The sequence below is a fragment of the Mustela lutreola genome, chromosome 13, assembly GCF_030435805.1.
Source record: "Mustela lutreola isolate mMusLut2 chromosome 13, mMusLut2.pri, whole genome shotgun sequence".
Classification (NCBI taxonomy): domain Eukaryota; kingdom Metazoa; phylum Chordata; class Mammalia; order Carnivora; family Mustelidae; genus Mustela; species Mustela lutreola.
This window is the reverse complement of record NC_081302.1, coordinates 88,812,188-88,824,551: the sequence shown is the minus strand read 5'-3', so window position 1 is coordinate 88,824,551 and position 12,364 is coordinate 88,812,188.

Here is a 12,364-nt window from a genome sequence, read left to right as displayed (position 1 = left end):
TCTTTGTTTGTTTACTCTTATTATAAAAATTCTCAAGCATACACCAAAGTGTGTAGAGCAGAAGGATCCCGGCCCTTCCGAGTACTTATCACTCTGCTTCCCCAACTGTTTCATAGGCCCTCCTCCTTCTACTGCCCCCAAAGTGCCTGTATTTTTGTTTTTGGGGGAGAGGGGAGGTCTGGAATATATTTTAAAGTAAATCCCAAACATCACATCATTCCCTGCTCCCCAAATACCTTGGTTTACACATCAAAGAAGGAGGAAGAGGTGAAGGAGGGGAAAACTGAGAAGGAGGAGGAATGAAGAAGAGAGATTTCCGCACAGGCCCACTATGCCAGAATCAATAGGTCTAATAAGCTATTCCGATTGGCTCTGAGAGGCATGACTTTTAGCCCAGGGCCACAGTGCTAATAAGCGACAAGGGCAAATTCAGGCAGCGCAAACAGCAAGGCCCACACTCATCACCAAGGCACCAAGGGGGGGGGGGGGCAAGGGTGCCAGACCGACGGAACAAAGTTGTCTGGGAACCCCACCTGCCCTAGAAGTCCAGATGAGCGAGTAGTTGAACTGTTTTTTACCTTCATTGTCATTCCTTTCTGAAATTATTGCCGGCCTTTGGTAAAGACATGAACCTGAGCTTGTGCAGCCTGGGGTACTGATCTTGGGGTTGCTGAAGAGAGTAGGTGCCAACAAAGAATGAAAATCCCTGCTGCCTGTTCTCCTTCCAAGAGTCAGGAGGGAACAGTCAAGAGCCCATACAGTGCACTGCCACTTGGAGCCCTGGCTGTGGCAGTGGCGTGGCCCACCAAAGCCAGGAGCAACAGGCAAGACCCCAGACCCCAAATGCTAATGGAACACCCTGGGGAGGACGAAGGAAAGGCAGAGAGTCAGCGGAAACCTTCCCAAAGGACATTTCCCTCAGTTTCATCTGGGAGCTGACACTCAGCTGGTACACACCCCTTCAGCCACACAAAGTTTGGTGACTAGCCTCTGGCCAGAACCTGCGGTGTGTCTCCCTACCCTGAACCCTTCCTAAGATCCCTACCATGGCCTCGTGATCCAGGCACTGGGCGTGTAACACTTGACTCTGCAGGGGTCCCCGGGCCAGCTTTTGGTTAGTTAGTTGTCCACGCTGTTAAAGATTTGACTACTGTTACATGTTTGACTCTCGTCTTTGGTGATGGTACCTATTTCATAGGAAATAGAAGCTGGAATACAGGAAACAGGCTGGAAGATGAAATTAAAAAGTGGATACAAAGCTTCTAATCAGAGCCAAATACAATCAGCGATCAGCTATATCCCAGTCTCTCCCCTCTTCTCTGATCTGTACTTTCCTTAATGAGGAATGAGACTTTAAGTTGACTTTTTTTTATCTTCAAGTCTCTCTCTCTCTCTCGATTCCCTAACTTCCCTCTCTTGCCTTCATTTCATCCTAGAACTTGTGCCCACCACTTCTTTTCTAAGTAAATATTAACCCCCTTTGACTCTGAATCTCTGGAAGATTCTCAGTTCCCTATTTTCACTGGCACTGTGACAGGTCCTCATTTCTCCTTCCCACTCCTCTCTATTTATAGTTTTCACATTTTTTTGGCAGGTTGGCTACAGAACACTCAAAAATTGCAAAGAGAAATATTGTGTTCTGGAAATTCGCCCGAGCATTTTTTTCCAATATCGTCCTTATGCTCTTCTGATCCTCTCTTGAACTGTTGGACTAAAGCAGCTGACGCTTCCACCAGCAACCAGAGTCATCCTGTCCACTACTGTGGGAACAGAGGGTTTCCATTTGGAACTGCAGACTGAGCCTAAAGTCTGGTGGCCCTTTGGTGACAGGTTAGCAGGTATGGGATGGGTGGGACATGGGGGACAAGCATCATGGTAGAGGTCTCCATTCGACCAGGAAAGCTCACAATGAACGGTCCATTTCAACATCTTCTGTATTTTCCTTATAACCTGTTTCATTCCAGAGTGGATTTGAGATCATTTAGTTTGATTCTTAAATGTTTCCCATTCCAACCAGAAACAGACTCATCCTACGGGCTCCCAAATTCTGCCTCATCTTCCTAATCAGTTAGTACTCCAAATTGGGTATGATAGTGCCAGAACATTCTTCCATGTGTATTTTATAACAGACTAGTATTTTATTAGTTTTTTTTCAAACTAATAAGAATGATAAGGGTAACTTTTTTTTCTTTTAAAGCATAGGCAAAATCACGAAAGACATTGAAATGAACCTAAAAGATTATAGTGTCTTCCAAGGGAAAACAGGTGTTGTCTCATGTACCCTTCTGGGCTGACCAATTCTATGGGATATTCTGTGCCTTTCTTGTCTTTGAGCTATTTTGCAACTCTATAGATTGTACATAATTGATGTGGATGCAGATGATCTTGTCTAGCTATATGTAAATGAATTTTGTCCACTGGAAGTACAGTTGAACTCCTTTCCTTTGGTAGAAGGCAGTTTTGCATCCATTTGCATTCTATTTGCATATCTATTTGCATCTATCAAAGCAAATTCGTTTAAGTATTACTGATTGTATATGTGTCTGCCTTGAGATTCTTGCTTGAAGTGGTGGTAACATCTTAGTGGTTCCTGAGCTAATGAATGAATTAAACAAAATCCCTTCAGGCATTCATCTCATATTTGTAAAATGGTCCTTATTTAATCTTTTCGAGAAAATGATACACTAGCAAACCATGACAAGATTTTGGTAAATGAAAAGTGCAATGAAATCAAATCGGAATGAATTTTAGAATTACCTTCAATGTGGCCCATGCTATGCCAGAGGCAGAGAATGAATGAATCTCAAAGACATGGCTTCTGGCCCCCAGGAGTTACAGTAATCTGTGTCAACATTGGCATGCCTGAGAAATGCATGTGACATTCCCATCAGGGTTTCCCTGGGGGTTCAGTTAACCTTTCTCTTCCAAGCTACCCTCTCTTGTAGTGATATCAACTGTGCCCTTGGTTTCAGCTCCCATTCCCTAGCCAACATCTCTCCCACTGATACACGACCATCTGTTTCTTTCCTACCCACCAGGCCCGTGTAACTGACTACCTACTCGTGCTATTTCACTGATGCCCCACCTGTGCCTCAAAACCCAGCATGTTCAAAACTTGATTCATCATCGTTTATGAAAGAATGGCTTATTCTCTTTTGCTTTGTTTCTTTAGAAATGATTCTACCAATGCCAGCGGCATGCACCAGAAACCAGGAAGGAATCATGCAGCTGAGCCAACCTGCTGTACTTTAAAACACTTGACCACAATTCTCCAGTGGATACTCAACCCTGGCTTCAAACTCCCTTGTCTCTCCGGTGAGTTTGCTTTCCCTCCTTCAAGACTTGCCTCAACAATCCCTACCCCCACCTCTTCTGAACTATGTCACCTCACTCCCAGATCCTGTCCTAGGGATGAGGGAGCAGAAGGCAAGCTTAGAACAAAGCAGAAGCTGGCGCCCTACACCCTCTCCCCAAGCCATATGTGTAACATTCCTCATGCACTCCTGGCTGCCCTAAAGGAAAAACGATGCTTAACTTATAGAGATCCCAGTCCTGCAGGACAGGAGTATCCCTCCATCTACGAATGTCCTAGTGACTTACAAGGAAGGAAGAAGCTTTCTCATCAATAGCCTGACTTCCAGACACCCATACCTCAGTTTCCGGAAGCCCTAACATCACCCTCCCCTCCATAAAATTGAGGGAGGCTAAGGGGGAGGGAAGTGTAATAAAACTGAATTTCTTCTAAGCCCAAAGGCCACTGATAAGGATGTGTGATAGGAGGAATGTAACATATCTCCAGGAAACTCCCGACTGTCTTCATGCTTTCCCTCATTAGAGGCAAAAACAGCCTTGACTTGACAATAACCAGGTCTCCCTTATGCTGAAATTCTTCTTTAGCATATGACAGTCCTTCTGGACACCCCCTTTGTCCTCACCTTCCTCAGCTCCCAGTCAACCATGCCTCTGTCTGAGCAGCTCTTTCTGCCCTTGGGTCCTGTCCCTGTGTTTTAATAAAACCACCATTTGCACCTAAGACGTCTCAAGAATCCTTTCTTGGTCATCGGCTCTGGACCTCACCCCACCAAGCCTCACCTGTGTTCCAAAACTTCATCACTAGTGTGACACTTCAATAAAATAAAAGCCCTTTGTGCAGGAATTCCCTTATCTTACCACCACCCAATCAAATCTATACCTACATTTGTATCCATTTTTAATTTGTTTTTAGACATTTACTCAACAAATATTTAGTCAGTACCTACTGTGTGCTACACACTGCCCTGAGTGTTTGTAAATCTGTGGCGAACGACACAGAAAAGTCCCTGGCATCATGGAATTTACATGGTAATTGGACAAATGTACAAGAAACACAGAAAGAGTTGAAGACAGAGAAGGTTTATTGAGAAGAGCAGACATCCACAGCTAGGGTTTGTTCTTCCTTGTGCCTGGGATTTGTTCCTTCCAGCCCTCTCCAGGACTCCACTCCCAGGGTCAATATCAAGTTCTTGTTCCAATGGATCCTTCCAGTCAGAAGACAAATGACCTTTTTCTTAAAAACAAAAGGAAAAAACCCAAACAAAGACTTCATTTAACCTTCTACCTTCCTATAACAACCTCCATATTTCTCTCCCCACCTCATTCCCAGCATAGCTTGTAAAATATTTGTCTACACCTGTGGGTGTAGGGTACCATGTCCCCAAGGGTAGTTGAAAAATCTCTATAAAGAATCCTTATGTGCAGATCATTTTAAGGGAGTCCATTTCCAGATCCAAACTCCATGTGTACTCTGTAGGATAGGTGATATGCCCATTCTTGGGTCTGATATCAGGATACTCCTCTCCTTCCTGGAAGATCAAGACACTCCTCTCAGATCTTATTAGAGTGTAGGACTTGGGCTGATACCAAAGTTGAAATACCAGTTTTGTTTCAAATAATGCCCTTCTGTGGGCAGTCCTGGGGCTCCACCTTTAGAGCTTCCTCTCCTTATTAAGGGTAAAGGTTAACATCGGAAAGGGGATTAGGGCAGATGTTGGAAGTGCTCAGAATATCAATCAGTTTTGGTTAGTGACACTCATTCCTTCATATTTAAATTAAACTACATATTTTTAGGGACATAATAGGGAAAAGCACAAGTAAGGATTTTAATGGTTTCATTCCATTCTAGTATGGTTTGGGAAATAAAATAACAGAAAATGAGACTGTTCTGCTTTAAAAAAAAATCAACTTGTAGCAGGCAAATGTTATTCCAATGAAGTCGATCCTTTTCTTTCTCATTTTCTTTTTAAAGATTTATTTATTTATTTGGTAGACACACACACACACACACACACACACACACACACACACAGAACACAAGTAGGGAGAGCGGGGGAGGGAGAAGCAGGCTTCCTGCTGATCAGGAATGTGGGCCTTCATCCCAGGCCCCTGAGCCAAAGGCAGCTGCTTAGTGACTGAGCCACCCAGGTGCCCTCTATCTCATTTTTTAAATGTTTAATATTTTCAACACCTAGTTAATAAAATATACATATATTGTGATGAGAAATTTATGATTAAAAAGTTTCAGATGTCCACTTAAAAATGTGCAAGGTGTGTGAATTTTCATAGGCGGTCCATGCACCATACACGCCTATCACTAGCAACGTGGATGCACTCGGTGTCTCTAGGTTCCCGCTTCCTTAGTGCCCTCTTAATCACATGGTTTCTCTTCCTACCATCCTGGACCTGTATTCTCAATTTGCTCCTCTATTTCATCTCTGCCCCTTTGAAGAGCTTGATTCTGGGTCTTCTTTAGCTATGCGTTCGCTCTCTCTCGCTCTCTCTCTCTCCCTCGATCAGGCTTTCACAACCTAGCACTATTGATACCTGATGGGTGATTCTCTGCTGTGGGGCTGTCCTGTGCCCTGCAGGACAGTTAGCAGCATCTCTGGTCTCTAGCCACTAGATGCCAGCAGCACCCCCCCCTCCAAGTGGTGACCACCAAAAATGTCGCCAGATATTGTTCAATCGGCCCTGGGAGAAAAACTCCTTGCCTCCCAGCCCCAGTTTTAAAACCACTGCTTTGGCTGATTCCATTCAGCATCATTGATTTAAGTTCTTTGTAGAAGCTGAAGGCTCTGAAGTTAACGTCTTTAATCCTAATCCACCCTTGGAGCTAAGAATCACATGGCCAGCTGCCTGCAGCATATTTCTCCATGAATATGTAACAGGAGTCTTATTTTCACCATGATTTCTATCCTGCTCCCTCCTCACCTGCTCCTGTCCCAGTCTCCCCATCTTAGTAAACAGCATCCCCACCTCCTACTGGCTAAAGCCTCAGCCCCTGGGATAAATTACCCCTTTCCCTTTTCTTGTATCTAATCCATCAGCAAAACCAACTGATTTGACCTCCAAAACAGAAGTCAGACTTGCTCACTGCTCTTTATATCCATTGCTCCCATTTGAATCCAAACCCTGAAATTTTTTTTGCACTTCAGACACTGTTAACAGTCATTGGTCCCACGACTACACCTACACAGATATTTTCCAAGATCGCTAATCACCACCAAGTTGCCAAATCCAATGATTAACTTTCAGATCCAAATGAATCAACCTGTCAGTCCTATAGACATAGAACTCCCTCCACTTCTTTGGAAATATTCTATCTTTTTCATCGTAATGTTGGCTCTCCCTTCCTCTTCCACACTGGTCAGTGATGATAGCTCCTTTCCTGGCTGGGTTTTTTTGAGCTTCCTGACCTTTAGACATCAGTCCTGTGCTCTGGGACTTGGACCTTCTGCTTGAGTTTTCTGTTGTGTTAAAGAAAAAATTCAGCTGAGTACATTTTAAAGAACCTATTGGCTTTATTCAATGATTCACGAAATGGGCAGCTATCTGCTTGCAGACTGAAAGGAGCTTGGAGGAGCAGTACAAAATGAAAGACTTTTATAGGCGGAAGAGAGGAGGAGCAAGGAAGTCACGTCATGCAAACAAGGCAGGTTGGTTATGGCCAGGTGACTTGGCTTCTGGGGATGGCAGGGGTCCGAGGGAGTGGGGATCAGGTGGTGTCTGCTTGCCTGGGCTCAGATTCCATTTCTGGGACAGCTGAAATCATAATTAAGTCTGGTTTGGGGGACATGGGGCTTAGCATAAGCAACTCCATTTTGGGCCTCTTGTTTTGTTTTTAATAGTTACTTAATAACAAATAATAACAAGTTTAGTAACTTTAAACAGCTCCGTTTACTATCCTACTATCTCTAGCTGTCAGGAGGCCAGACACAGCTTAACCAGGGTCCTCGGCTCTGGGTCTCACTCAAAGGAGGAGAGAAGGCGCCCACCAAGCTGTGTTCTCACCTGCAGGTTCCACTAGGGAAGGCTCTGCTTCCAAACTCACTCGGGTTGTTGGAAGAACTCATTTCCTTGTAGCTGTGTGATTTGGGGGGCAGCCCATGCTGGGGTGGTCCAGAGAGATTCTCCAGGCTATTGACTGGAAACCATCCTCAGGCCCCAGAGGCTGCTTGCAGTTTCCTGCCATATAACTCTCTCCACAGGTGATTCTGAATTTGGCTCTTTGCTTCTTCAAGTCCAGGACAGCCTCTCACTCCAATCAGTAAACCAGTCTGATTTAATATAATGAGATTATAATAGTGACATCTTCTTACCTTGCCAAATTCTACTGGTTAAAAGCAAGTCCTAAGTCCCATACACACTCCCATCCATACTCACAGGACAAATACCAGGGGACAGATATCATGAAGCTGCCTTATCATGTTGCCAAACACACCTCTGTCCATACTCACTGCATAGGTAAGCCCACTTCTTCTCAGAGCTTGAACCCTATGTCCTAACTGTGCTCATATTTGTGCCTCCAGCCTGGACCTCACCCATGAATGCCAGACTCGTGTGTTCAGCTGCTGGTTGGGCATCCCCATGTGGATTCAGCCACCATCTCCAGAACCAAACACCTGTTGCCCATCAAACATGCTTCTCCCGTCGTCTTTCCCATCTTAGAAAGTGGTAGCGTCACTGTTCCAGGGCCTCGGGCCCCCAAAATTGTAAAATCATCCCAACTCTTGTCTTTTCCGCACACTCCACACTTAATATATTTACAAATCCTGCGTGTTTTGTCTTCAATATACACCCAGAATCTCCCCCCTTCTCCCCACCCCTGCATCTACTGCTCTGGTCTGGGACAATACCCCTTCTCACCCAGATCAGTGGTCCTCAACCAGGAGAGTTTTGTGTATCTGCTCCTCCGCAGGGGATTTTGACAGGGTCTGGACACACTTTTCTTTGTCACAACTTGAGAGTAGGAAAGGGCGCTCCTGCGATCTAGTGGTCAGTGCACAGGACAGCTCCCCATAACAAAAATTAATGTGGCCCCAAATGTCAGCAGTATAGAAATCTCAGTCTACATTAATGCAAGAAGCATCCCCACCCCACAACCCTGCAAGTCCGTTCTGCACACAGCAGCCTGAGTGATTCTTTTCTCTTTAAAATTTTATTTATTTATTTGACAGAGCGAGAGAGAGATCCATGTAGGCAGAGAGGCAGGCAGTGGGAAAGGGAGAATCAGGCTCCCTGATGAGCAGAGAGCCCAATGCGGAGCTCGATGCCAGGACCCCGAGACCATGACCTGAGCTGAAGGCAGAGGATTAACCCACTGAGCCACCCAGGCGCCCCGATCCTTTTCTAATCTAAATCAAGTCAAGCCTCTTCAAAACCATCCAAGCTCTTCTCATCTGGCACAAAGTTAAAGGCAAATCTTTACAATGGCCTTGAATACTTTATGTGATCTGACCCCACTACCTTCCTTACCTACCTCCTACCACTTGCCGTCTTGCTCATTTTTTGCCCAGCATTATTGGTCGCTGTGTCATTCTTTAAACACACCAGATGTGCTCCCACCTTGGGCTTACTGTTTGCTTTGTGTGGGATGCTCTTCTCCAAACAGCACAACTGCTTGTTCCTTAATTTCCTCCAGGTCTTTCCTCAAATGAGGGAGACTTCCCTGACACAGTTCCATAGAAAATACCAACCTGCTCCCCTAAACCCCACACCCCATGTCCACTCACTCAGCTTAGTTTCCTTCCTACCCCACATCAACCCCTGATATGTATGTGTATTTATTTGCTTCATTTGTCACTCAACAACTAAAATGAAAACTCCAAGAGGACATCAAATTTATTTTGTCTCTTGTTAACTATTCTGTCTTTAGGGTTTAGAACAGTACCTGACACATAGTAGATGTTCCGTAAATATTGGAGAATGATTTGTTACTATCTTTGCCTTTTCTCTATCCATTCTTTACACAGCAGCCAAAAATGACATTTTAAAAATGCAAAAGGAATCCCATGACCACCCTCCACCCACCAGTGTAAAACCCTTCAACGGCTTTTCGTTGTGCTCAAGCCGCAGCTGACATTCTACAGCCCAGGCCAGATTAAGATTTCAGAGTTCTTAATCACTGGAAAGACGATGGTGTTTTCACCACCAGAGATATTTAAATATTTTTGAAGATTAGATCCCAAAGTAAGTGTGCTAAAAGCCTAGCAATATCCAATTTCACAAACACAGATTTCATAAAATCTCATTAGTCTTCTCACCTTGTGTAAGTTTAATCTTTCCTCGGACCCCTTTTCTCTTTTGTTTCAGGCACTCACCATACTTTGCCAGAATGACCATAACGACCTTCCAACCTGTCATCTCATCTTCAGGAATATGCCCCTTTCCCTCCCCTCCTCACACCAATTCATTCTCTAAACTTATTCTAAGATGATCACTCTAAAATGTGCATCTCACTGTGTCCTTCCCCTACAGGAACTTACTCAATAGCTCCTAACGACATGTGAATTTCCTTGGTGTGGTATTTTTACAAGACCCTTTGCTTGCAAGTGGCAGCAATCCAAAGAAAACTGGAGGAACCAAAAGGGAAAAGCAAGCAAACAAACAAAAAACAAAGGAATGTCCAGGTTCCTGTAGGGGTGGATACCACATAAGTTCATAAAAATCCAAAAGAAGATGGGGTACCTGGGTGTCTCAGTGGGTTAAGCCTCTGCCTTTGGCTCAGGTCATGATCCCAGGGTCCTGGGATCGAGCCGCACATCAGGCTTTCTGCTCTGCAGGGAGCCTGCTTCCTCCTCTCTCTCTGCTTGCCTCTCTGCCTACTTGTGATCTCTGTCAGATAAATTAAAAAAAAAATCTTTTTAAAAAATCAAAAGAAGAGCTGCAGAACTAAAATTTCAGAATCAAGAACCAGGGACTGGAAACCGGAAAAACACTTTTCTCTTTGTCCATGTCTCATGTTTACTCGTCTCCATATGGCTGCTTTCTTCTCTGGTCAGACTCTTCAAGTGTCCAGGAAGATGGCCATGGCCAGCTCCTGAATCCCATCAAGCAAGACCAGTCACTCGCCTAAAGAGAGAACTTTGTCTTCCTGTCATTTACATACCAATCCCAGGGAGACTCTGATTGGTCCTATTGGTCTCAGGTGGACCAATCACTATTTGGGTTTATATGTGTGCCCATCCTCCCCCAGACTGCATAAAGCACAGGTAAAATTTTTTAAATTAACATATAATGTATTATTTGCCCCAAGGGTGCAGGTCTGTGATTCATCTGTGTTACACATTTCACAGAACTCACCATATCACATACCCTCCCCAATGTTCATAACCAGGACACCCTCTCCATCCCTGCAAACCTCAGTTTGTTTTGTGAGATTAAGTCTGTTATGGTTTGTCTCTCTCCCCAACCCATCTTGTTTCATTTTTTCCCTCCTTACCTCCCATAACCCGTTACCCTGCCTTTCAAAATCCTCATATCAGAGAGATCATATGATAATTGCCTTTCTCTGATTGACTTACTTCACTTAGCATAATACCCTCTAGTTCCATCCAAGTCATTGCAAATGGAAAGATTTCATTTTTGATGGCTGCATAGTATACCTCTGTGTGTGTGTGTGTGTGTGTGTGTGTGTGTGTTTGTCTGTGTGCCTCTGGGTGTCTGTGTTTCTGTGTGTAAAGAGGACCTGGCCATGCCATCGTGGGTGGAGATGCCCCAAGCAGGATCAGGCTGATGAGGGGTAAGACGTCTGATGGGCAAGTCAAGTTCAAACACCAGTTTAAGGCTGGTTAAGTGGGATAAGGTGTAGGGTCTACACCCTTCTGCCCAGGGTTTATCCTGAGACCCTGAGGGGATGGGTCCATGACACAGGAGCGGGGCTAACCCTAACAGTAAACACTAACCCTGACCCTGACACTGATGTGAGCCTGCCCCAAATGCTAACCCAAGCATTGACCTGACCCTGACCCTGACCCTGACTGTGATCCTGACATGAACCCTAAACCTAAACCTAAGGCTGACACTGACCCTGATGTGGACCGTGAACCTAAACCTAACGCTGAATTTACCATAACCATGATTCATACCTAACCATGACCCTGACCCTGACCCTAATCCTAACCCTGACGCTGACCTAACAATGACCCTAACCCTAACACTGACCGTGACTGTGAGCCTGAACCTAACCCTAAACCTAAAGGTGATTCTAACCATGACCCTAATACGGACCGTGAACCTAAACCGAACGCTGACCCTAAACCTAACACTAACCACTAAACTAAACCAAACCCTAACCCTGACCTTACGCTGTCTAACCCTAACCCTAACCATAACCCTACTTCTAACTCTAACCCTAACCCCCATCCCAAACCCTACTGCCAAAACCTAACTGTGACACTGAACCAAACATTGACACTAAACCAAAGCCTAACCCTAAAACTGACCCTGGCCCTGAACTTCACGTGACCCTGACCCTGACCCTAAGCCTAACCATGACACTAACACTGACCACTACATAACCCTGTCCCTGACCCGAATGTGGACTTTAATCCAATACCTGAACCTGACAGTAAACCTGACACTGGCATTAAACTTCACCCTGACCCAGACCCAGACCATGATAATAAAGCTACCCTGACCCTAACAGTGACCCCGACCCTGACCTGAAGACTAAACCTGACCCTGACTGTGAGCCTGACCCTAACTCTAACCCTAAATGTAGCCCTGACCCTGACACTAACACGGGCCTTCCCCGAATCCTATCGCTGATCCTAACCCTAACACTAACCCATAACCCTACCACGGACCCTGATCCTAACAAGTTCTACCCTAACCGTCAACCAAACGCTAACCCTAACACTAACCCTAAATTTTAACAATAACCCTGACCCTATACCTGACTATGATCATAACCCTAACCCTGAACTTTGCCTATACCAGACCCTGACTCTAAACCTGACCCTGGCCCTGACCCTAAACCTAACCATGACCCTAACAATGACCACTATATAACCCTGTCGCTGACCCAAATGTGGACTGTAAATCAATA